Source organism: Elephantulus edwardii, unplaced genomic scaffold, assembly GCF_000299155.1.
Source record: "Elephantulus edwardii isolate Elephantulus edwardi_28Jun2011 unplaced genomic scaffold, EleEdw1.0 scaffold00072, whole genome shotgun sequence".
NCBI lineage: Eukaryota > Metazoa > Chordata > Mammalia > Macroscelidea > Macroscelididae > Elephantulus > Elephantulus edwardii.
The window spans coordinates 7,946,682-7,971,783 of NW_006399822.1; the positions used below are offsets into that span (position 1 = coordinate 7,946,682).

Below are 25,102 nucleotides of genomic sequence, written 5' to 3' on the forward strand. Positions count from 1 at the left end.
GAGAGAGAGGGAGGGAGGGATGGGAGGGAGAGGGATGGGAGGGTGGGCGGGCCAATACCTCTTATGAACATAGACACAAAAATACTGACTAAAATCCTGGCCAATAGAATTCAACAATGTGCCCAAAATTAATTCCCTGTGACCAAGTGAGAGAACATGCACACGGAGAGCAATATTCCTTAGATTTGGTCCCCTGGATCTGGATTTGGAACCTCCTAAACTGATCTTTTCAGTCACTTGCGATGCCTCTGAGAACTGGATAAAGAATAAGGATGACAGAAGAAGACCTGATACCTTTGAGCTGTGGTGCGGGAGAAGAGTATGGAAAATCCCATGGATTACCAAAATCCAAACAGATATGTCTTGGCAAAACTGCAGTCAGAATGTTCCTTGAAAGCAAGGACAGCAAAGTTTTGTCTCAGCATACATTGGGTATGTTGCTAGGAGAGGATATTTCTTGGTTGGAATGGTGGAAGCTCAGCGAAAGGTGGGAAGACTCTCAACTAGATGAATGGACACAGAGACTGCAGTTATGGGCTCAAGTGTGTCAGAGACGATGAGGATGGCACGGGCCAGAACAAGATTCAGATGTGTTGTTCACAGGGTGACTATGAGACATATTTGTCTGTATGGCACCCAACAACAACAGACTGAGAGTGGGAGATCTGGTCGCCTTGTCCACAGGGAACCTCACTGTTAATCTAACGGCTACCTTTCTAGTGTTTAAATCTACTAGGGACCCTGTGGGAGAAAAATAGGCAATCTCCTCTCATGGAATGTACAGCTTTTACAACCCAATGAAGGGTCAGCTCTGAGTGAGATGCAACACAAAAGCAATGGGCTGACCTTTAATTTCAAGAAAACAAATTTCTGTTTCATAGGCCACTTACTCGTGGTGTTGCTGTTACCGCAGCACTAGATAACTAAGATGGCAGTGCAAGTGGGGGAGTTCTTGCCTTGTACCCAGGAGACATGGGTTTGAATCCCCGGCAGTGCAACTCACATTTCAGTACCTGTCAGTCTGTGGAGGTTTGCCTGCCACTGGGCAGGTTTCAGGGGACCAAAGTGTAATAAGAAGAAAAACCTGGTAAAAGGGCCTGGGAGCCACATGAACAGATGCATCAGCTCTCTCCCCTCCACTGTGGTACCTGAACCAGGTATTAAAGAGACATGTCTATTATTTATCCCCACAATCAAACAAGGAGAAAAAGAGACATGACCACACCACTAACAGTTGTCTATGCAGAAAGTATTCTAAACAGTGGCTGTGATAAATAAGCCTACAGCAGGGAAGACAGGAGAAAACAACCTCCAGTGTATCCTAGGCATTTTGCCTTTGTGCTATTTTATTCCACCTGTGTGTGAATGCCATTGGCTGGTTTTGGCTCACCTGTCTTTCAGGTGAGGATCTCAGCAGGAATGTTTGGAGGTGCCCCAACCATGACCATGGTAGAAATTTAGATCAGGTGTGAAGGCGAAGATCACACTCCTTCTGATGTCCCACGCCTCTCATTCTCTGCCTCCTGGGACCCTCTTCAGAAATGACTTTGCGTTGTTAGCTTTCAGGTTGCTACCTGGTCGGGCGCTGTCTGGCTATTTGTCTCAGGCCCACACACATCATGTGAGCCGGATCTGAGGTCTGACCACAAGGCCCTGGTGCTGGGAGTGTGGGGGGACCCGGGGTACCAGGAGGAGAAACAGCCCTGTCAATTCTCATTTCAAAACTACTTAACAAGTAACATCAGAAAGCAGTGGGTGTGTTTCACAAGATGCTGGTGAGATTAAAGCCTACCTACGAAGAGGTTCTGCAAGACAAAAATCCCTTATTCATACCTTCATTCAGTTGTTGTTGTTGTTATGTGCCGTCGAGTCACTTGCGAATCATAGCGACCCTATGTACAACAGCTCTAAACTCCACTCTGTCCTGTGCCAATGGCACTGCCTCTGACACACCCATCCCAATTATCCCCGTCACTGAATCAATCCACCTCATAGAGGGCCTTCCTCTCTGGCACTGTCCCTCCACCCTCCCAAGCATGATGTCCCTCTCTAAGGACCGGTCTCTCCTCATAACATGTCCAAAGTATGTTAGATGGAGCCTCAGAATCCTTGCCTCCAAGGAGCCACCCAGTTTAACCCTTTCCAGGACAAATCTGTTTGTTTTCTTAGCAGTCCATGGTATTCTCAATACTCTTCTCCAGCACCACAGCTCAAAGGCTTCATTCAGGGGATAAATAAATATTGGATACACACTGGGCCACGGACGTGTCAGGACATCCAAAGATGAGTGGAGGTCACACACTATCCCTCGACACTGCTGGCCTCCAGGAGGAACCAGAGGTCAGATGCACCACTGAAGGAAGGTGGCATCTCCAGACAGGTCTCACAAAGCTTCCCCAATTGCTGGCAGGAGATTATTGGGTCATTAAGGGTGACGTGTGATTTTCAGGAGCCCTGGTGGCACCATGGTTAAAATGCTCTATTGCTAATGAAAAGGTCAGTGGTTTCAACAAACCTGCTGCTCCTCAGGACAAAGATGAAGGTGGTCTGCTTCTAGAAAGATCTGCAGCCTGGGATGCCTACATCGGCAAGTGTATTCTGTCCTGACAGGGCTGACAGGGGTCAGGATACACTCAAGGCAATGGGTCTGTGACTGAGGGTCACAGTCACATGGGAGAAGAGGCTGAGTCCAGATGAGCTAGAATCAGGAGATTCTTTCTATCAGTCACAGGCTGGAATTTTCCTATTCCCCCTCCAAGAGGCTGCAAGACTCTCATTTTTTTTTTTTTAAGACTCTCATTTTAAAAAGAATTGCACCTCATCCCTGCACTAATTGCTTAAAAGCATCAAGCAACTAGTTCCTTTTGACCAAAAAATAAAGTGCATCTCAGAACCCTGAGTACTTCAGTCCTTGGAGAAGGTCATCGTGCTGATAAAGTGGCGGGTCAGAGAAAAAGAGGCAGGCCCTCACCGGGATGGGCTGACACCTTGGCTGCAGCGATGAGCTCAGACACAGCAGTGACGAGGAAGGCACAGCCCCAGGCAACATTTTCGTCTCCTGCACACCAGTCACTACGAGTCCAAGTAATGTGAAGATGGCACCTAACAACAACCAGGGGACCCGGTGTCCTCAGTAATAGCTGCAAGCGGGTGAGACCAAGTCCTGGTGGAGCTGAAAACTGTACTCTTCTCACGTATAAAGTCTTGGTCTACCCACAGACAGAGCTGTGATGTTAAAATATCACACATGGCGCAATTGGCACAGTCATGGCTCTACAGAATGAGAGGGCCGAGGTTTAACAAAAGGACAAAAGGCGGCTTGAAACACTCCCTAGCTTAAGGCTGACATTGTTGGGTGCGTCAGTCGTCATGGGGCCTGTCCTGTGAACTGAAGGAGAGTTAGAGACATCTCCAGGCCATAGACCTAGAGGCCAGAGCAACAGCACCTACCAGAGTTATGACAGTCAAAATATCTCCAGACATTGCCAGATGTTCCCCTGGGATGGGGAGAAGGTAAAATCGCCACGTTGAGAACCCCCTGCTTGGATGTGGTTGTTAAATGAAGAGTACACTGTGAGTCTAACAGCGATGCTGAGGTATAGAGAGATGGGTGTCTCGCACAGGCTGCCATGAATTCTGAGGGACCCCCGCAGGCCTCCCATTGGTAGGATAACAAGGTATAAGGATGGACCCATTTCTTGCTCTTGACAGAGATTTTCTCAGGAGTGAGGAGGGACTAGGGGAGCCGAGCTGGCCAGCCCCCAAATGTCCATATCCAGAGAGACCCCTCTCAGTTCAATGACTCAAAAACTAACTCGACTCATTGCCATCAAGTCAGAACTCACCCAACTGATCCTTCAGGAAGATTCTGGAGGCTTTAATTGCACAGGAGGAGACCGCTCACTTTTTTTTCTATTGGATTTGAACCACCAGAGACGCCACCTTTGGGTGAGGAGTGTTATCTCTCTACGAACTAAGCCGTCAGAGCTGAGGTTCATTCTGTGCCTGTGGAGTCTGATATGCAGCTGGCGAACTTCAAGTCCTCCCTGCGCCTCTGGTGGACAAGAGACTGGATAAATTGCCTGTGCTTCCCACTCGGGCTTCAAGCCTGGAGAAGTTACCTCCCAAACATCCATTATGAAGGGGGAAAGCTGGGGGGGGGGGGGGCCCAAGGTGGAGAATAAGGGAGGGTCTCCGTGCTTGGCTGGGTGGTAACTAAATATTAAGACATCTGTGATCCTCAGAATAATACTGTGCTGCTAATGGAAAGGATCTGCTTCTCTGCTGGTTCAAATCCACCAGGGGGCCAATAGGAGAAAACGGGTAGCCTCTCACAGGCATTTACAACCTCTGGAAACTCGCCGGAGGGTCAGCTATAAGTCACTTCAAACTTGATGGCAATGAGGTTGCTGGGTAAGAAGCTGAGCTGCCAACCCAAAGGCAGGTGGTTCTAATCCACCAGTTGCTCCTCAAGAGAAATACAGGCAACCTCCTCATGCGTCTGAAAATGGAATGAAAGTTTAGCTACGAGCCACTTCCAACTAGTTGGCAAAATGTGCACAAGAGAGAAATACTCACGCCAAGTGAAGTAACATTTTCTCATCAATCAGTATGATTAGATATTTGAAAACAAAACTCTGAGACAATTCTTAAGTGAACCACATGATACTTTGCGAACTGCAGGTTAGAGGTTTGAATCAACCAGTCCCTCAGTGGGGAAAAGGTGGAGCCAGAAACTGCCTGATACAAACCGTGGGGATGGATGGTCTCCAGGAGTCCAGACGGATTCACAGCCGTGGAGGAGTTTTTTTGGTTTTGGGGGTTTTGTTGTTGTCGTTCACGTTATGGATTGAATTGTATCCTCTCAAAACACATGAATGTGACATACAATGTGGGGCCTATGCAATGAACCCCCTTTGATGGTTGTAACAGGATTAAGAATGGAATGAAATACTCCTTAATCCCATCATAGCCCTAATCTGATGAAAGAGGAGTTTCCCAAGGGTGTGGCCCAGAATACCATTCCTTTTACTAGAGCTAAAAGCGGAAGTCATTGAGCTAAAGCAGGAGGTAGGGTACTGGGTGTAAAAGGTATTCCACCACCATCAAGAAGGACCTGTTAGGAGTAGCATTTCTCTTTCCGGGTCTACCTTTTAAATGAGGAGGCTCTGAGATACCAGGGAATCGCCAAGAAATGCCTGACCTAGAGATGCTGAAAGAAACAAAACCTTTCCTTCAGAACTGAGAGAGGGAGATGTGAGCACCTGAATTGATACATCTAGCCTCCTAAATGAGATTATAAAATTAATTTCTCTTGGTTAAAATCACCTGCACTTGTGGCATCTCTGTTTTAACAGCACAAGATCATCAAGACTGGCATATTTTTTAAGATGAAATACGGCTTATCTTGATTGATAACTGGACGGAAGGCAGAGCCATGCCATCACGCGTGGGCTGCGTTCCGGCAGATGCATTTGAACTGGACCTGACTCTGGAGAGCCCGCCGTAAGCCTGGAGCCTGTGAGGTCTCGTGCTCCATCAAAACTCTGCAAAGCGAGGCCACGTCAGGCGTGTGTTAAGGGCGAGGCAGCGTGCGGTTCAATTAAGATGTTTATTGATGTGACACGCAACACTCTCCTATTTTATTATGTGGGCTGGAAGGCAGTTATTCATTTAACGGCTTTACTTCTGTGCTGCGGGTTCGTTAGAGGCAGTTTTTACTCTTTTTAACACAAATCCCAGAGAATCGGTTCATTCTCCATCTCCTCCTGCTGAAAGCACTTTGTAGATGGAGCTTTCCTGCTATTGTTTGACTTGTGAAACCCCACTCGCTCTCGGGACTACTTTACCCTGCAGTCAGTAAGAAGAATATTTCGAGAGTTTAAGAAAAGTGAAATGCGATAGGAAGTCTTGGGTACACTCAACGCGAATGTGAACGTTAGCTTCTGCTTGAGAAAATAAGGCAAACTCAATAAAAATCATCTAGAGCTAATCCTAGGATCATTTTTATTGTGATTTTGCTCACAATAAAGAACATTTAATTGTGCTAATACGAAACCTATACTTGGACCAAGAGGCAGTAGTCAGAACAGAGCAGGGTAACACTGCATGGTTCAAAATAGGGAAGGGTGTACGCCAGGGATGCATCCTGTCTCCATACCTTTTCAACATGTATGCAGAGCAGATTATCCGAGAAGCTGGGCTCTATGAGAAGAATTGTGGCATCAGGATTGGTGGAAGCTCTATTAACAATCTCCGTTATGTAGATGACACAACCTTGCTTGCTGAAACTGAGGAAGACCTCATGCACTTGCTGCGAAGGGTCAAGGACTGCAGCCTTCAGTATGGACTAAGGCTCAATGTCAAGAAGACAAAGATACTCGCCACTGAACCAGTTGGCAGCGTCAGGATGGATGATGAAGAGATTGAGAGTGTTCACAGCTTCACTTTGCTCGGCTCCACAGTCAGCACTCTTGGTACCAGCAGTCAGGAAATAAAAAAGCGTATCGCGATGGGAAAGTCTGCCGTTAGGGACCTCTCAAAGGTACTCAGGAGCAATAGTGTCTCTCTGGAGACTAAGGTGCGCCTGATACAGGTCATGGTATTTGCAATCGCTTGTTATGCATCAGAGAGTTGGACAATGACTAGGGAGGACAGAAGGAGAGTGGATGCTTTTGAGCTGTGGTGCTGGAGAAGGGTACTGAATGTACCAGGAAAACAAACAGATTCATCTTGGAGAGGACTAAACCAAGCTGCTCCTTGGAGGCAAGGATTCTGGGGCTTCGTCTGACATACTTTGGACATGTTGCCAGGAGGGACGGGTCCTTGGAGAGGGACATCATGCTTGGGAGGGTGGAGGGACAGCGCAGGAGGGGAAGACCCTCTATGAGATGGATTGATTCGGTGACTGGGGTAATCGGGATGGGTGTGTCAGAGGCGGTGCGGTTGGCGCAGGATAGAGCAGGGTTTAGAGCTGTTGTGCATAGGGTCGCTATGAGTCGGAAACGACTCGATGGCACATTACAACAAAAACAACAATAACATAGAGTTAATCTTAGGATAGGCAACCGTGGTGGTCTACTGGTAAGGAGTTGCACTGTCAGCCCAAAGGCAGGCAGTTCCAATCCACCTGCTGCTCTGAGGGATAAGAAGCACAATCTCCCCCAGTTCAATTTGCAGCCTCTGAAAACCCACTGGAGGGGTAGGTACAAGTCAGTTCCGACTTGACAGCACATAACAACAGCGATCCTAGTACTGACTCGAAGCTGAAGGAACAAAACAAGAGCATATTTTCCTCTTTTGGGAGATAGAAGGCCCAGTGAAGAACGGAAACTGGAAGTGCTCATGAGCTCGGGGTGCTTGCCCCACTCCACGCCCTCTACAGCTCTGCTTCCACATCCACAAAAGCAGTTGGTGTTGCTGAAGATTCTAGAAGTTCAACTTCCACTTTTTTCCTAGGGAACAGAGTTCTTGCACTGAAGTCAGGACTCGACCTTTCATTTGCCATGGTTGCTGCTGTTGGGTGTCCCTGAGCTGGCTCTGACCTCTAGCGACCCTAAGCGTATATGAAGGGAGCTCTGGTGGCCTAGTGCTAAGAAGCTGAGCTACAATCCCAAAGGCACGAGGTTCGAATCCATCAGCTGCTCTGCTGGAGAAGGATGGGCAGTCTCCTTTTATGCAATTAACTGGCTCTGGAAACCTGCTGGAGGGTCGGCTATGGACTGGTTCCGACTCGATGGCACACACCACCACCAACAACAACGTGTGCGGACACAGGGAATCCCTGTGCACCCCTGCCAAGCCAGCGCTGTAGAGGTGACAGTGGAGCATTACAAGCCACCGTGAGAAGCTAATGTTGGCTTTCCAACACTCCTGGGGAGGCCGTCAGAGAGACGGGGGTCGAGTGAGGGGCACAGAAGGCTCCTGCTTCCTGTTCATCAGACGAATGGATACAGATGTTTCACGCCACTGGCAGCCACGTGGAGAACATTTGGAAAGTTCATCTGGGGCTGGTTCACCAGTAGATCCGTTTTGTGTTATTTGAAAAAAAAATTTTTTTTAAGTGGAGAGATGATGGGAAGCGTCCACATTTCCTTCCCTTTCTCACATTCCCAGTCTACCCAGCTGCTCCCACCAGAGGCGGAGATGGCCCAGCACCACCGTGACAGCCTGGCTCTGGCAAAGCGGCTTAATTACTCATTATGAGAGTCCATCAACACCAGCTCCGGTCTGTGGTTCCGTCATAAGGGCTGTTATCTTTCCGTGGATTTGTCCCCCCTTCCTAAAGGGGGGGGGTGGCAGTGGCAGCGCTTTCTGGCACCCCACTTTATGTGGGGAAGGGAGGATTTAATGCTGGAGTTTGATGTCATTAACAATGCTGACAGCTGTTTAATCCCAGTGGGAACAACAGCTGAGTCCCCATTGAGGAGGGAAATAATTAACTCTTCATTGTGCTCCTAGGGACCGGAGCCTATGAGTCAATTACACCAACTCGGGCCTTACCTGTGCCTTTTGTCCACGACTCAGCCATTCGTTGGAGAGAATCAAGGTACCAATAAAACGATGAGGGGCTTTACAGGACAGGGGAGCTGCTAGGCACGTTCGGAGAACAGATTCCTCAAACGGGCCTGTTCTATGTTTGCAAGTCATTACAATGAAGAACCATCTTAAAAAGTGTTTCCGCTGATCACAGAACGGAATGAATTAAAGAGAAAAAAATAAACTAATTAGTAAGGGTCTTGGATGGTCAGACGGCAGAAGGGGAAAGGTGGTTGAGAAACAAGAAGGAGAGAAATAGACTGATTCTGAAACAGCGGGCTGGGTGGGTGCGTGGTGCAGGCCGCACTGTGAGACCTGCCACTTCAATGCATGGTGACACATGTGGTGGTGAACTGGCCCCTGGCTCCTCCTCTCCTGGAGACGGTCTCAACCAGCGTCTCTCTACAAGGCTCCAATTCTCCTTCTTTCCTTAAATCCTGCCTCACGTCCTCTTTCAGGGAGGATTCCTCTTGCTCTTTAGATGTAAAATACTACAGGTATAAATAGCGTCTGTTTAGGCCCCTGCTTTGAAACCCGTGACACGCACTCCTGGACCTCCATCTGATAAGAGTGTGGCCAAAGCCTTCCCTCTCCTTCCTAATGGACAACCATGAGCAGATGTCTTAAGTATTCAACGTCGCAAACAGCAGCATTCCATGCATTTCAATCTGCCTCTTTGCACGCCCCTCTGAGCCTGGCAGCTGACGTCCAGGGAGCCTGGTTTCATCTGGAAACAGCTCCGCCACCTGCCCCAGCGTCCTGCTCGTCCTGCTTGCTGTTTCAAGGAAGATACCCTGCCCTCTCCTCCTCAGGGTCTGGGCTGTAGGTGTAAGGGGACACCTCCCATCTGGCCAGCCCACCCGCCACGGTGACAGCTGGAGGGAGGCGAAACCACACAGCCAGCAGGTGCACACTTCAGCCTCGGCCTGGGAAGGATACTTAATGTCCCTGATGGATCACCACAAAGATCCTGCAAGGTCAACAGTAGCCCCGTTTCACAGATGAGCACACTGAGGCTCAGAGGAGAGAAATGACTCCACTCTTGCTAGCATTGTACCTAAATGGAATTTGCTGCGTATGCATGTAGAGCTAAGGTGTGAAATCCAACATCACAAGTACAGGGTATTGAAGACATAAGTTAACACCTGAGCAAAGCAATCCTAGGAGACTAGGGAGGCCGCAGTCAATCCAGCCTTTGCTCACTCGGGCTACGTTCTTCTATCCTAGGAGACCGACTTTTACTCCATTTGATGCTGGCAATTTGAGTGTGTCGGGGTTAATAAGGACCATGCAGGGTAGCACAGGCTTCAGATCCACCGCCCGTGGGGTCGCTGAGTCCTGCGTAACTCGACAGCCCCTAACAACGATAACATGGTGCCCCTACTGCTAAGGAGCTGCACTGGCAACTCAAAGGCAGCAAGTTCAAACCTGCCTGCTGCCCCGCAGGAGAAAGACGGGCAATCTCCCGTGTGACTGGTGCCCTGAAAACTCAGCGGAGGGTCAGCCAGGACTGGATTCTGATTCGATACCACACAACGAGCCCCCTTTTCCAGGAGCAGCCGAAGTGCTCCTTAGATGCAGGGATGAGGAGATGCTGTCTTACGGTCCTGGGGCACCTGGTTAGGATGGGCCAGTCCTTGGAACAGGACAGCATTCCTGGGAGAGTAGAGGGTCAGCGAAAGACAAGAAGACCTCAGTGACACGGACATGGTGACTGCAGCATGACAACGACTGTGCGGCGACACGAGGTCAGGCCGCTCCTGTCGCACACGCTGTCGCCGTGACTCACAGCTGGCACCACGGCACCGAACACGGCATTCTTTTTCCACAGGATTTTTACTGAGCAATTAACAGTCTCTGGATCACAGTGCTTTCTGGCTCAGGTGTAAGCATGAGGCCCAACTGAGAAGAGGGTCTTTGGGAGACAGAGAGATGTTGTTGTTAAGTACCATCCAGTCAGAACTGACCCAGAGAGGACCCTTCAGTGGGTTCTCAGAGGCAGTAAATTGCACGAGAGGATACTGCACATCTTTCTCCCACAGAGTGGCTGGTGGATTTGGATTATGTGCCTTTGGGTTGCCAGTGCAACTCCTGACCTCTAGGACATTTATACACACACACACACACACACACACACACACACACACACACACATGTATATATATATATGTGTGTGTGTGTATATATATATCTGTATATGTATATGTGTGTTTATGCATATGTATATAGAGAGATAGATATATAGATATAGATTAGATATAGATATGTGTATGTGTGTATATATATGTGTGTGTATTTATATGAGAGAGAGAGAGAAAGAAAAAGAAAGAAGACAAAAGAGAGAAGAGAGAGGAGAGAGAGACAAAGACAGACAGGGTGAGTAAGTGAGTCTTTCCTGGGAGAAAAAGTGGTGAGATTTCTTCTGGCAGACATCTTTCCCCCTGTAGGGAGACAATCTGCTGAGAACTTAATTCAGAGATGCCCACAGACAAAAGATGGAAACAGACAACTAATCTAAATACATTTTTTAGTCCCTGGATCCACTTATACCTGAAGCCATGACACTCACACTTTTAAGTACATAAACATATAAACCAATATGTTGCTTCCTTTTCTCATAAACTAGGTTCAGTTGCAACCAAGAATGAGAACTAATATGAGAAGACAGAATTCCAGTTTCTGCTCCATGCATGTTCTACGCATGGTACATAGGTTCCACAGGATGTGGTACCTATTGTCCTTACAAATTATGACCTTACATTAACTTTTAGCACTCCTGGTTTGACATCCTATATGCAACCCCACAGCTTTCCTTACGCTCTTCCTTATAGCTGAACTGTCTCACTGTTCTGCTTCTCCGCAGGAACTTCTACACCCCATTCAAGTCCTAGCTCAACGTCACCTCCCAGGTGAAGCCTTCCTTGACTTCACTGCTATATTTTCAAGAACAAGTCCCCTGGTGGCCATGAAGTCATCAAAAGACCCCAAAACAACTCAGCATGGAAAGGATGAGTGGACACTGTTGTGGTGCAGGGACAAATCTGATTGCATAACTGAGAGCAAGGCTGATGAAGGGCTCTCTACCCAGCCATGGTTGTGCAGGTGGCAGTGACAGCCACGGGGTGCCGGGGTGATTCAGCATGACAGGACTTCTGTACGCGGGCTGCTCAGTCAGGCCACATCTGCGTCTCCTCCTCTGTTCACACCTCAGTGGAGACACTTTCAGGTCTTGAGCATGAGACCAGCTGGATTACATCATCGCTGTTATACTGCCTTTTAACAGCTTTATTGACATATCATTCACACGTCATACCGCTCACCCATTCCACGTGCACAATTCAATAACTTCTGGAATATTCAGAGTTGAGCAGCTATCATCACAATCAATGTCTGAGCATTTTCATCACCCCAAAGAAACTCTGCTCTTCTTTCTCACCAAACCTCGGTTCACGTGCGCGCACATACACACACATGCAGAGAGAGTGAGCCCCTGGCAACCAGTAGTCTGCTCTCTGTCTCATTGTCTATCAATTCAGAACAGTTACTATAAATGGACCCATACATCTGTGCTCCTCTGTCGGTGGCTTCTCTGTCTTCCCAGCAGGTCCAGCCTGCAGGAAACATCCCTTTTCCATGCACACTGTCTTATATGGAATACCAACATACCAGAGCGCAAAGAAGGAACTTCCATGGCTGCAAGAGCAAAATAGCAGTTCCAAGCATTATGGTCTTGCTTTTGGCACCTTAAAATAAAACCTAAAAAGGATACTATGTCTGGCAACCTGATTCTACCTACAAGACTTCAAGACTACAGGGCAAGGGTCATGGTACTGGAATCTCTGACTCCTGGTCCCCTGCTCCCTCCCTCATCCACTTGCCAGACCTCGCCCGAGCACAGGCAGAAACCTAGCACCAGCAGGGCTGGGCAGTTGGGCCACTCCTTGTGTTCTAAACAGGACATCAGAACATATGGGCTATGGCATCGCTACACTTTTGAAAGCAGAAGAAAGCCATGCTGTTTTGAATTGATCTTCCTCTCTTTTTGTATTTTTTTTTTTTTAATTTTAAGAAACTGCCTTCTCCATGAAGGGGTATTATGTGACAAACATTCCAAGTCCCTTCTTATGGTAATACTGCACTTTGCAAATGGCTCGGATCCAATCCAATTGAACGTAATAAAATGAAACAATCTGTGCTATCTCCAATAGCTTTAATCTTTACCATGCTAATGATTCCTAAAACCAATAAGCACGGTTAAAAAAAAAGCAGAAGAAAGAAAAGACACGTTGTGCTTGTCCCTGCGTCCTAGGCAGCTGGAATTCTCATTTATTGTTGTCATCTTGTCCTTGGGAAAAGTTTACTGTTGCGAGGTCAAAGTCACCATGTGACACAAACTTGTAACAGTTACTGCGTAGTTCTTCTGCTTGTGACTGTTCACAGTGAAACATAATTGCTCTGGTGATTAGACTGCCACCCTGTGTTGTGAGACTGAGGAGTTTTGGTAGTACTGTGCTTTACAGAAGGTTAGGAGTTCGAATCCACCAGCCCCTCCTTGGGAGAAAGATGTGCACTTTCCTCCTGTAAAATGTCCAGCTTCGATGGAAGGCTGCCAGGAGTTAGAACCAACCAGGCAGCAGTGGATTTGTTTGTGATGCTCACAAGAATTCCCTGGCCACGATCGGGCAGAGGCTCTGCTGCTCAGATTATCATTTAAACCATAAGTTTTCCTCGTTTCGTCAAGCTCCCTCTGAGTGCTGACAGCTTCCTCAGAGGGGCAGGTACACAGTTGGGGAACAGCCTGAAACATGTCTTAGAAATCCGCAGAGCTAGTAGGTAACTCTGGGAAAAGTTCTAGAAGGGGAGAAACTGAAACCATCAAAGAAAAGTCTGGGTGCACATTCTCCAGGAAAAACAATAATCTCAGTTCTTAGTAATCATACACAGATAGGCCCTTACCACCACCAGACTCATCTGACATCTGCGATATATATGAACTCACTCAGTTCTCACAGTATAGTCTAGTTTACAGATCTGGAAACTGAGGCACAGATAGGCTAGGTAAGTGATTGTCTCAGAGCAGATGCATGTTGTTAGAGGCTGTTGAGCTGACCACATATCCTAACAGCCCTATAAACTACAGAGGGAAACTCTGTCCTATCCTACACCATCAACACAATCTCTGCCACGCTCCAGTCTACTGTTATTGTCAATGGCCCCTCTTTAACAATGTGCCCAATGTATTTGAGAAGACATTTACTGTCTTTGCCTTTTTTTTCTATATTTTATTAATTTTCATAAACATTTACAGAGATTTTGGGTTTCCATTCATTCATTGTTGCACTATTCTCTCTACCCTCCTCCCAGTTTGTTCTTATCCAAATGCCACAGTGCTTGTCAAAGCCAGTTCTGATTAATCTTCTTTGTCAGTGTGTCCTTTGCCATTCCCTATCACTCCTCCCTGAGAGAGACTTCACCCTGAGTCATAAGGAAAAGGGGATGGCGTATTCTCTTAGCTACTTCCTGCTGAAAAGGGACGCTGTGGGTTTCAGGGTGAAGATCTTCTCTCACTACTCTAAAGGGCCCCTTTGGCAGTAGGAAACACATAGACTATTATGGAGATTGATTTTGGCATTTAGATGCACTCTTATTGATTGTGCTTGGCCGTACATGTTCATATCCTTCAAGATGTATCATGGGGGTGTTGCAACCTAGAAGACACAAATTAAGGAGCAGTCTGGTTGCTTATCTTCCAAGACAAATGAGTGTGGGTCTTTTTTGTTTGTTCTCTGGCAGTTCAGGGGATAGTCAGTACTCTCCACCAACGTCACAATTTTACTGGCATCAATTCTCACTCTTCTTCTGGTCTTCTTTACTCATTGTTCAACATTTACATGCATATGAAACAGCAGAAATACCACGACTTGGGTCAGGTACACCTCAGTCTTCAAACCGGCATCCTTGCTCTTTTAACACACACAGATTTCTGCGATACATTATATCTTTTGATTCTTTGGTGGCTTAGGACCATTGGTGTTGACTGTAGAGCCAAGAAAAAGGAAATAATTGACAACGTCAATCTTTCTCCATTCACCATAATATTGCCTATTTTGTATTCTTGATGTTGAGGGATGTTTCAATATAGGATTTGAACCTTTATTGCTGTTTTCATAATATTGACATGCCAGGGGAACACATGTGCAACATATCCAAACTTCTTTAAAATAAGTATTGCCTCTCTGACTAAGTGATCTCCTTTAAAAAAACAAAACAAAGAACCAAAAACAACTAATGCTGTAGATTACATCTAAAATTTGTCCACACTGCTTTGCCATCTGACTTACAATAAGGTAAACCTGGAAATAATCTAAATTTCCAATACGAGGGGCATGGTTAAGAAAATGCAATAAATTGCCACTAACTGGAATTTATAGCCATCATTAAAAATGATATTCATGAAGAGTCAAAAATATCATGTAACTGTGTTATTATGTTAAGTAAAAAGCCAGAACTCCAACTTTCACAGGCAACATGATCACAAATATATTTAGATGCCAGGGTGGCAGGCAGTATATGGGAAAAGAGAAGAAAAAAAAAAACAAAATCAGAGGTTTTCCATCTGGTTCCACCCGAAGCTGTTCCCAAGAAATCGTTAATTCTGGAGGAGATCTCCTCTTCCCCCTTAGTACTCTCCTAGCCCAGCACCTCAAGAAAACCCAACCTGGCACTTATTTTCTCCCCCTTTCCTGAGATACTTCACATGGAAAAAGAAATTACACCAGTGGGTTTAATATCTCAGTTGGCTAAGCAAATCTAGGTTCTTAAGTGCAATGAAAAGAAAAAAAACCAAGAAGAAAGAAAAAAAAGAGAGAGAAAGAGAGTGTAGGGCTGACTTCCGAGAGCTGCTCGCGTGGCGGGCCCGGAGTTGATGAGGCGCACACACAGGCCGCCAGGAGGGAACTTCTTCAGATTGGTTCGCAGGCTCAGAACCAAATCACAGGGCCTCCCTCCTCTGGCCCCGCTTTGCAGCAAATTGAGTCCAAATTAGATCACCCGTTTCGTCCAACTGTACAAACCATGGCAATGCCGTGTGGGGAAAATCTAATAGTCTTAATCTGAGAAGTGCTCCGGTGCCTACAATGGAATCAAACAAATAATCAATAGGCCTCTAGATATTATAACATCGCTGCATGGAGAGGGGGGTGGCTGAGCTTCCATGGCAGCACGGGCGTCTTAAACGGAATCAAACCACAGTTTAGCAAGAACAGGGTCCGAACAGCCACGGCCGTAAAAGTGTGTGCAGTGAGTTTGTCCGACAGACTCTCTCTGTTCTGGAATGTTCCACCGGGACACTTTAAAGAATGAATCGGAAAGAGGTCGGTGGTTTGCTGGGCATTTTAAAATCCCTTGCATCCCACAGTCAGTTGGCATCAACAGTATTTGCTGCATTTTAATGGGCAACAAATGTGAGGTTCAGAGGAGTTGGTTCACTTGTTCAAAGACACACTGTTGGTAAGTGGCAGGTGAAGAAACTGATGGCAAGACTTTTAACTCGAAGTCAAGCGAATTGCCTGTCAGCCACTGGCTCCTGAAGTCAACTGCAACCCAGAGATGGTGCATTTCCTCTGAAAACCCAGGCAACTTGGTAGCATCATTAAGTCTATTTCTGTGCCTTAAAACTCAAGTAACAAGAGGCGCATGTGTGTTCCAGTCCTCAGCGAAATCTCTGGCACAAAGCCTGCAGTAAATATTGACTGTTTAGGGAGTTCTGGTGGCCTACGGGTGAGGAGTTGCACGGCCAGTCTAACTCGGGCGGTTCAAATCCACCAGCTGCTCCACTGGAGAAAGGTGGGCCACTTTCTCCTGCAAAACTGACCCACTGGAGGGTCAACTCTGGTTAGTGTCAACTCCACTACAGTAATGACTTTGATGAACTGTAAATGCTTAGTCCTAGCAAAAACCCACAAGCAAATATCAATGCTGAGTTAAATAATGCAGAATGAGATGCCTGCTGAAGCAGTGTTTAGAAGTGAAACCACCAATGGCTGCAACTTCCTAGGAATCACATCTCCAATCGGGGAACTTTGCTGGGTGGCAGGAAGGACAGACAAATGGTGAGAGATGCAAGTAGCGCAGCGTGTTCAGTGTAGACTTTAGGGAAGTAGATGCTTCTCCTAGAGGGCTTTCAACTTCAACTTTTTCATAGTAAAGGACCGGAGGAAAGGGGTGTACCTCACAATGTAGAAAAATCCCACAGACTTTACGATAAGCTAATGTGGACAGACACCAAAGAGCGGATATGCTACACAAGTCCACCTAGATGAAGTTCAAGAAACCAAACCATGGTCTTGGAAAGTAGGGCAGTATTTGTCTGGAGTTACTGCTTAGAAGGGGATATGTGAGCCTCCTAGGGTCTTGGAAATGTTCCATTTCTTGAGCTAGGAGGTGTTTATGCAGGTGTATAACTAAGCAAAAAGGTACTAGGCCCTCAAGCTATTATTTACGCATCCTGCTATATGGGGGGGGATCAGCTGTGAGCTGCTTTCTAGCTGAAGTCACTGAGCTGAGCTGACTTGTCTATGTGCATGATATGCCTCAAGTTAGATTCTGGTCAACCAGCTCTCATTTCTCTGAATACCGTCCCTTCCTCGCACTCCATTAAGCATTCTTTCCAGGCGCTTTCTGATGTGTTCACCTGGAAAACCACCCAAGAGAATTGTCTGACAGGATGCAGCACTTAAACCTTTAAGTGCAATGTGGAATGATCCTACTTTCTTAGAAAATGGCAGTTATCTCAGCAAGCAAACTTGGTTGGCCAGGGACAAGCAAGATGGCCCTCCTCGGTGAGGGAGCTTGAGTCCTCTTTTCTTCGTTGTATCATAATGGGATTCTCGGCAAAGCGGGGCAGCTCCTGATTGAAATCTCTTCCCTCTGCAGGAGTGTTAGCTAACCCGAAGGAGGAGGGTGAGGCCACGTCCTAATCAGACATGATCATCAGGGTGAACGTCCTAGTCAAAGCCGTGCCTCACCCTCTAGTCTGTGAGACAAAGCTCTGTCTCTCATTAACACCAACAGCAAAAGTTCCTCCTCTGGCCTGACCCAAAGACAAGAGATGCAAAGCACAGGGGGCCACCAGAGCTCCCTAAATCTCAAGGAAGTCCTACAGAAACCTTCACCTTACTTGCTTTTGCTTTCTCAGCACCCAGTAAAACACTTGGCTGGTTGGAGGTGCATCAACAGGTGAAAAATATATCTTGAAAACAAATGCCTTTAGCTCAGTGTCTTAACTGCTAAGTCAGTGCAGAAGTTTTCCGGTACCAGAATTCTTGAGCATCAAGGAGGATCACAATTCTTGTCATAGAGACGCTCTGCTGACATTCCGTTCTCCTACTGTATGAGGCTGAACTAGCGGCCAGTGCTGACACTAACTGTAATCGGAAGATGCTCTTACTGATCTCAAGAGCAAGAGAAGAGACGCACATTCAAAGAAACGTGGGTTTTAGAGGTAGTAAATGTCTTCCTATCAGGGCTCTGGCAGCTAATAGCTAAGGAGCTGTGCCCGTCAACCCAAAGGTATGCAGTTTGAATCCACTCGCTGCTCCTTGGGAGGAAAATCAACATTATCCTCCTGTGGAAACTGCAGCCTCTGCAAACCTGCTGGAGGGCCAGCCGGAAGTCGGTTCCGACTCAGTGGCACTTTAACAACATTATCACAGAAATTTCTTTTCCCCCCCTACAACTGGGAAACTGAGGCCTCGCCAGTAACTTGCTCAAGAAAGACTTGGAACCCAGGACACTTCTCTCCCAGTCGAAGGTTTCCCCCAAGTATGTTATGCTGATCCTACAGAGATAAAAGCAACAACCATGTTCTTCTTTTGAATCAAAGTCCTAATTCTTTTTAAAAATTGGTTTTTGAGTGAAAGTTTACAGGGCCAATGGGTCTTCCATTCAAACATTCACACACATTTAATTCTGTGACATTAACGATAATAACGCCAATGTAACCTCACTGCTCCCCTACTTCCTCCCTATGATACTGATTTCCACTAGTCCTTCTATCATACTCCTTCTTGCCTTCTGAGTTTTATCCCTGGGGAAATCCTGCCATTATGAACTTGTCTGAATGACTACTGGTTTTACTATTTACCTTCCAGGCCTGTCTGTTGTTTGACTGGGAGCTGAGTCAGTGGGTTAAATTGTGTTCTGAATTTGAAGGGTGGCTAAGGGTCACAGTCTTGAAGGCCCCACAGCCTCTATCAGACCAGCAAGCTGATCAGTTTTATGACTTGGGATTTTTGTTCCACATTTTCACCCACTCTATTGAGGATCTTCGGGATTGGCCAGTAGTGAGGACTTAACCTTTCTCTTCTTCCCTAACTATGATCCAAGTGGAATCAGTGAGTTGGTATTTTTCACCAGAAAAGGGGGGGGGCGGAGAGAGAGGGAGAGAGAGGAGAAAGGAGAAAGGAGAAGAGAGGAGAGAGAAGAATGAGAATATATATGAGAGAGAAGAGAGATATGAATGAGACGAGAGAGAATATGAATGAGAGAAGAGAGAATATGAATGAGAGAAGAGAAAGAGAGAGATAGAGAGACAGAAAGAGAAGAAACATTGGATCTCGTAACACATGAAAATGGGAGAAGATGGGCACTCTCCCTCCTGTGAGATGTACAATCTCAAACCTGCTGGAAGGCCAGCGAAGGAGCCGTGGCTGTTTCACCCCCAGCTGATGGGCAGAATCCCGTGTCTAGGCGTCTGACCTATACAAGTGGTACATTGCCATAAAGAAAATACTGTTCGGATTACTTCGGAAAGTATGAAGCACCATAACTTCCCAAATTGGCAAAAACTACCTGCTATGGATTGTAGTAAAGTGTGTTTTTAAATTATTTCAGAACCATAAAACCTCTCCACAGAGAGTGCTGGGGAACTGCAAATTAAATATAGAACATCTATGAACTGTATCCGTTTTTACAGTAAGTGTATATTTCCATGGGGGTTTGGCCCATCCTTTTTTGTCTAGTTATACTAGTTAATAATGCAGTGAATTTGCAGTAATAGAGTAAATGTTATTTTGATGACACTATTTGATTAAATTAAAGCTGACATTAAAAGGACCATTTCAATAAAAAACCTGAAACACCCAGAAGGAACAGGAGCTGAGTCTGGAAGGCAAGCTATTTGGGCGGTCTTAAGAGGGCCAAGTGGCCTTTCCGGCCCTGTGTGAACGATGAGGAATTGAAGGAACAACAGATCAAATTCTACACGGGAGCAATTGAAAGGTGCTGGTTCCAAGGCACAGGTAATTTTAGCTATTTGAAGCAAGTATGGAAGACAAGGACTCAAGTGTCCCAGGGAAAATGCAAAACACTGTAAATAAGGGGAAAGTGAGCCAGCATCTCAATTTCCAGTCAAATCTGCTGATAGAGTAGCAGACAACCGAGCACAAGATGAGTTCTGGTCCCGTCCCCTCTGCATCTGCCTCCCATCTCCTCCGCAAGGCCTGGGCGGGCCACCCATGTAACACACAGCGAAATCTTTGTGATTAGAAGAAGAGTCCTAATTATTTTTACTTTCTCCCCCTCGAGCCTCTGTTTGCCTGGCGCTTGCCAAAGAAGAGTTCTTTCCTGAGCAAGAGAGGTTCCTGCACGTAAATCAAGCGGCTGTTTGAAAATCCCTTGCCTTAAGTTCTTAGAATCTATCTGAAGAGACATTCTTCAGTAACGTGACTGAGTTATGAATCGCAGGCGTTTCACTAGGAAAAAGAATAAAAAGAAAGATCCAAGATTAAGGGTGTACAGAGGCTGAGCCTTGGTTCCCACAGAAACACCTGCTTCAGCATCTCCACCTGAGACAGTGATGTCTCTATCTCTGTGGCAGGCTGCCTGCTGGTGGCAGGTTCAAGCCCCACATGCTCACCTCTGTGACTGTTCACGGGGCGGGGTGGTGGTGGTGGTTTGTAAAACAACAGTGCAACAGCTCGAGTTAATCTACTTCTTCCATGTGATGTCAGTAAAGCATCAGTAAATGCTACACAGCCCTCCCTCCAGTAATTCTTTGTGTGAATGAATGGATCCTGGGATCAGGGAACTCACTCACTCACTCTCATTGCTGTGAGTTGGAATCGACTCAGAGCTGACACACCAGCAGGTTTCCGAGGCAGTAAATCACATGGGAGGAGACTGTCCGTCTCTCTTCTTCGGCACTGCTCATGGATTGGAACCTATAGGGATGCACTGCCTCTCACTCTGCAGCGTAATGTCTTATCGTATCCCTGGTATTATCAGAGGACAGGTGTCCTGATCTCAGTAAACACTGTCTTTTTTTTTTTTTTAAATACAGTCAGCTCAGAATGCAACATCCACAGCGTACTTGACTTTTCTGAGCAGAAATCTGATGTGTGTATCCTCATCCCAGCAGTAAACTGTGCAGAGACTGAGGATGGTGGGAAATAACGTGCAAGTCTATTAAGAAAGCCCTCAACTCACAAGCTTCATGATGCTATGATCCTCGGAGCTGCACGGAGCAGAGTCTTGGAGCTCGCCAATCCGTTCTCACCAGAGAGAAACATGTCCTTAGAAGCCACAGCCAGCTTTCTTGAGGGAGGACGTGTCACTCAGAATTCTGCGCGGCTCCAATCGCTGCCATTTCTGAGCGTGCTTTCAGGCCTTTTCCCCGGTCTTTGGTTACTTCCTCTTTCTCCTTACTGATCTGAGACGGCATTGTGTAGGTTTCAATTTTTTGTTGTTGTTGTAGGTGAACTCTCAAAAATGTAACAACTTGAAACTCATGCTTGGAGAGAGTAAGAAGCCAAAACAGAATTTGGCAAAGGAAAATCTGAACATACGGAGGCGAGAAGCATCCAGAGAGAACATCTCCAGTGTGGTACCATTACGTGAGAACTTATCTGCAGCATCTTCAGTGGGTTAAGTGCTGGGCTGCTAACTGGGAGGCTGAGAGTTCAAACCCACCAGGAGAAAGATGAGGTGGCCTGCTTTCTGGAAAGATTCACAGCGTCAGCAACCCCAAGGGACAGTGGTACTGTGCCCTGTAAGGCTGCTGTGAAGCGAGATGGACTGACAGCAGTGAGCTGAGTTTGCTCTCTGTGTCTTAGACTGTCTTCAGTCATAAGCTTACTGTTGGTGTTGGGAGCCATCATGTCCACTTTGAATTCCGACTGAGAGCAACTTCACGTGACCGAGTGGAACTGTCCCACAGGGTTTTCTTGGCGGCAGTCTTTAGGACATGGATTTCTAGACCTTTCTTCAATGGAACAGCTGGGTAGGGTTGAACTGTGTCCTTCTGTTCACCAGTTGTCAGCATGTTACCATATAAGCTCCTTACAAGTTCACTGAGGCTCGAAAATCTGTATCCTTATACTGTACACCCAGCCATCTCGCCCATGCTTGTCCTCACAGGTTCAAGGCCATGATCCACCCACCGTAGCAAACTTCCACTCTGGACTGTGAGGAGCTTGGCGTGGCCTCTCTGGCTCTATCAGCATTAGGTCTGCAGAATTCTATCAACTAGAAGTGATCATTGATTAAGTACCTGGGCTTCCCACAGCAATGAATGGGAACTGCCACCACCACCACCTCCCTGGATGATAGAAATGGCACATGCCTCACTCTCACTGAAAGTAAGCCTGAGTCTTGTCTATGCTTATTTATTTGCCTAGTTCTGTGCCTGTGCAGGGGATTGATACCTCAATGATGTTCTATAAGTACATACGAGAGACTATGCTTAGTGACAAGGCATTGGGCTGCCAACCCAGAGACAGATGATTTGAATCCACCCATCACTCTGCAGGAGAAAGGTGAGCAGTCTCCTCCCTGCGTTTGACAGACCCTGAAAACCTGCCATCACTCTACACCTGAGCCCACTGTTGCAGCCCCTGCACCACTGCGTCGATGGCCCATGACAATATGTCTAACAAGCTACAAGGATGTGTTCTGTGCTGCTCACACAAAGGGCATGCCTTTCAGGTCCACCCACTGCTTTGGAAGATGGACAATCTCCCCTTGTGCGATTTACTGCCTTGGGGACCCAATGAAGAGTGGGCTCTGAGTCAGCCCAGCTCAACAGCAGTGAGGCATTTAGTCACTAGGATATCACGGCAGACTTTAAGTAACATAGAAAAATATTACCATTCACTCATTCATACATCACTTATCGATCCACCCAACCACTCATCCACTCATGTATGCAGCCATCTGTCCATCCATCCATCCAAAACAATATGCAATAGTATCTACTCCATCAGACCTTGCTGTAGAAACTTTTAAAAATGAAAAATGACTAAAAGAATGAATAAGGTATGTTTCGTGCCCTGATATATGCTGCCTCTTAACAAGAGGCATATATGAACACACAGGCTGTGTCTTGTCCATTTCTTGGTCCCTGCTGTATTCAGTAGCCTCATGTGCGTGTGGAATCTGGCCAATGAATAAGGAGGGGGGAAAGTGGGAGAGAAAGAAATGATGCATTTAAAATATGGTCTTAATGAATCCTATTGTCTAGATATTCTACCAGAATAATAAGCAAGCTGTCTTGGAGCAAATCTATCGAGGGTTCTCTTTAGAATCAAGGCCAGTAAGACTTTGTCTGACATTCTTTGGATGTGTTATCAAGAGAGATTTAACCTTAAAGATGGACATCCTGAATGGTTGTTGTTGTCATGTGCTGTCGAGTCACTTGCGACTCATAGCAGTCCTATGTACAACAGCCTTAACCCTGCCCTATTCCTTGCCAATCTTACTGCCTCCAACACGCCTATCCCCATTACCCCAGTCACTGAATCAATCTATCTCATCGAGGGTCTTCCTCTTCTGTGCTGTCCCTCCAGCCTCCCCAGTATGATGTCCCTCTCCAAGGACTGATCCTGTCTTGCAACATGTCCAAAGTATGTCAGGCAAAGCTTCAGAATCCTTGCCTCCAAGGAGCAGCCTGGCTTCACCCTCCCCAGGACAAACTTGTTTGTTCTCCATGGCAGTCCATGTACTCAACGGTATATTCAATACTCTTCTCCAGCACCACAGCTCAAAGCCATCAACTCTCCTTCTATCATCCCTAGTCATTGCCCAACTCCCTGATGCATAACAAGTGTTTGCAAAGACCACAGCCTGTATCAGGTGCACCTTAGTCTCCAGACAGACATCGTTGCTCCTTAGTACCTTGGAGATGTCTCTGACAGCAGACTTTCCCAATTCGTCTTTTAATTTCCTGGCTGCTGGTATCAAGAGGGTCAACTGTAGGGCCAAGCAAACTGAAGTTGTCAATGGTCTAAATAAATTTTGTTAAAAGAGGAAGATCCTCAACAAGATAGAATGACAAAACAATGTGCTCATGCTCAACAGAGGCTGCGAGAAGGGCTCCGGGCCAGACACCGGGGTGCTTTGCTCGACTGTATGTAGAGTCCAGTGCACAGTCCACAGGGAGGTGTGCTGCTAGCCCAGAGGTCATACCCCTCAAGCAGCAGGAATCCACCAGATGGGCCCGACTCCGGCGTCATTTACAGTCTCAGAAACCCCGTGGAGGGGCAGCTATGAGTCGGTTCCAATTCTCTGGCAATGAGGAGAGCAGATGAGTTGAGCCAGACCAATTCAAGTGTCCCTAACAAGAAGAAGAACCCAGCAATGAATGATTGTTGACTTCATGAACAAAGGCAAGCACATGTGTAAGAAGGGCGTTAACACACAGAGCGCACAGGAGAGTGGAGGATGGTTGGTCACGGAAGGTGGGCCTCTCAGGAGTCTGAGCTGGGCAGGTGGGACTGGCTCAGATTGACAGTGCGGTGGTGAAAGCAGACCACATCCATTTCAGCCTGTCCTCACAGCCTGTCCCAATACTTGGGATGGAGGACGACCTCAGTGTATGTTTCTTTTGTGCTCGTGTGAGAGATCTGATGGGCCGAGCTGGGCAGTGAAGCAGAGTGAAGGGTGGGTCTCCCGGAGCAATAAAGCCGTGGTGGCAGTGGGGTGAGGGAGGGAGAGCGGGCAGAAAGAACGGGCACGTAACGTAGCTGAACAGCAGCAATTTAAACTGCACTGAGAGAAGGAGACATCCTAAAGGGATGGGTGATGAATAGTTTTCTAATTTGACTAGGTTTAAATCTTGTTTTTGCAATTAGCAGTCTCAATTTGCATGCAATTAATGTGCAAAAGCCCTTACAAAGAGTTTGTTCTCTAAAGTAGTTTAAATATACCCCCCAATCATGCCTGCACTGTTGATTTGCTTCACAAATACATCATCTGATAGCAGCAGAAAGAGTCCCTGGCTGAGTCAGATGCCTAACACACTGGGCTGCTAACCAAAAGGGTGGAGGTTCTAGTCCACCTAGAGGCACTTTAGAAGGAAGGCCTGGCAATCTACTTCTGAAAAAGCAGCCATTGAAAACCCTATGGGGTGCAGTTCTACTCTGGATGCACATGGGGCGGTCATGAGTCAGAAACAACTTCATGGCCACTGGATTATAGAGGCCAAGGACAGGTCCAGAAGACAACACCAATGACATTAACCACCCTGTACGATCAATACAGGCCTGGATTCTCCAAGAGCTCTAACAAA

At 46.7% G+C, this 25,102-nt stretch overlaps 1 protein-coding gene across 1 annotated transcript in view; it reads right to left on the bottom strand.

The window, feature by feature from the left end:
• The window catches only part of WWOX (WW domain containing oxidoreductase), a 1,021,576-nt gene that overhangs the window by 227,536 nt on the left and 768,938 nt on the right, over positions 1-25,102 (bottom strand). The gene's annotated exons all lie outside the window — the stretch shown is intronic.